The sequence below is a fragment of the Cryptomeria japonica genome, chromosome 6 (assembly GCF_030272615.1).
Source record: "Cryptomeria japonica chromosome 6, Sugi_1.0, whole genome shotgun sequence".
Classification (NCBI taxonomy): domain Eukaryota; kingdom Viridiplantae; phylum Streptophyta; class Pinopsida; order Cupressales; family Cupressaceae; genus Cryptomeria; species Cryptomeria japonica.
In genome coordinates, this window is record NC_081410.1 from 27,444,678 (window position 1) to 27,447,043 (window position 2,366).

Genomic DNA, 2,366 nt, shown 5'->3' on the forward strand with positions numbered 1-2,366 from the left:
ACCAAACCATTGCTGAGAGGGGGGGGTGAATCAGTACAAACACAAATACAATCCAAAATCAGTTTGATAGCAAATACTCTGAATGACTGGCAAACAGGGATACTGGTTAAAACAAAGAGCAACCGCTAACACCCAGAACAGCTCAAACAATCATAAACCAGTCACTCACTAAGCTTTCCTCTTAGCTCAATACTATAGTACCATTACACTCTCATGCATGAACGGGTAAACTAACATTAGAACTTCATAACAGTTAGTTCAATATGTTTTATAGATAGGCATAAAACATAGAACCATCATATGCTCAATAGGTAATAACAAAGCATCACAAGATAAAAGCATTACACATGACACACATATTTTTCATGTGGAAACCCAACTAGGAAAAACCATGGTGGGGATGAATACCCACAAGTTTCTTTTGAACTCTTTTGAAGTCCACTTTGTTAGGAGCCTTGTTCGGTTAAAGACATTACAATAGGTTCTGCTAGGAACCGATCCTGTTAGGGATCACTCGGTTAAGGGATGGCTATAATACCCAGTTAAGGGTTAAACCCGGTTAGGGTTACCTTATTAGAGGATTTCAAGAACTCAATAGCTAAAGGATCTCCAGAGCTCTATAGCTTCCTAGAACTCATTAACTTTGAGTTACCTTGTTAAGGGATTTGAATCAAGCCCAGTTAAGGCTACCCTGTTAAGGGATTTCACAACTGTTGAAGTGGTTAAAGATCAACAGGAATTACAATGATCTGGTAACAGCACTTAATGCTAATGCAGATCTGTTTTGGCTCCTTTTCACCTTTTGCACATTCACTTTGTAGGTATCTCTTCTCTCCTTTGGTCTGGCAAGAATCACGTATCACTTCCCTTGGATACACACTCACAACTTTTGCCAACAACCTTAGAAAGAAACACAACATCGACCTTATAGGAAACAGATAGGTCGGTAGCAAAAACCCTAAACCCTAAACCTGTTAGGTTAAGCCATTCAAGCGGTTCAATCCTAACTGCTGAATCATATTGCATTAAATGCAACAATTTTGAATCGATCTCAAGACATTCTCCATCATCCAATATCCATCGATTTCATGGCGGCTAATAACCCATCACATGTTATCACTGTTTGAGAAACTTTGCACATTCCCGAGGTAGATAGGAATAGTCTTCTTCATGCAAGATCCTTCATGCGCATAGAGCTTATGTGGAAACATGACCTATTCTCCATTATACTGTTAACTCATCACACAAAGATCACCAATTGAGTCACACAGGCTTGAGGTACTCCAACCGTAAATCCTGAAGTGGAAACTACCTACCAACTGGTAGTCACACAATGCTTCCATGTGTCAGTTCCCATAACTACATGCCGGTTCATCTTGAACAAATATGTCGCTTCACTTTGGCATATATACCGGTTCATACATATGTCGGTTCTCTCTTCTCACCTATCACATGTGTCGGTTCACATCATATCACATATTGACATCAATGACAACATACAATATCATTTTGTCTTCATACTGGTTCACATAATGCCAACAATTTGATGAGATTATTCCCACAAAACTTAGGTGATCAAGCTATGGAATGGTTCTCCCAACTCCCACCTGGAAATAAGTCATGGGGTGATCTAGTAGAGGCATTTATCGAACATTTCTCATACAACATAGAGATAGACTTATCAGTCACAACCTTGTGCAACACCAAGCAAAAGGATGGAGAATCTTTTTCGTCATTTTTACAAAGATGGAGAAATCTAGCCAACATATGCTCTTGTGAAATTCCACAAAACCAAATGGTAGAGATGTTAACCCAGAATGTTAACAAGGACATTGGTTATGACCCAAGAAAAGCTTGTTTGTCCACCTTCAAGGATGTCATTGAAAAAGGCTTAGCAACAGAGAAGGTCCTAATTGAACAAGGCATCGTCAAAATATTCAAAGAAAACAAAGAGGACTATAAAGGAAAAGACAAGCCAAGATTTTGGAATAAAAACAAGAACACAGTCAATGATAGTGTTGTTGATGCCAATATAGTATGACCCAAAATCATTTTTTCTGGATCAGCTCTACAAACAATCAAGTGAATACTCAATTAGATTCCAAATCACAAAGGAAGTACACCCCATTGGGAGAACCACTAGAGTTAGTTTTCAAAAAGCTAGTGGCAAACAAAATAATCATAGTTCTAGATTTTCCTCCATATGAACCAAAGGTCAAACCAAATTGGTGGAATGATGATGAGTATTGTGAATTTCACAAGAGCAAAGGACATAAAATAGGAAATTGTCATTGACTAAAAAACATCATACAAGATCTCATTGATAGAGGTGACATTGAAGTTGAAGGACACTCATCCAATCAAGA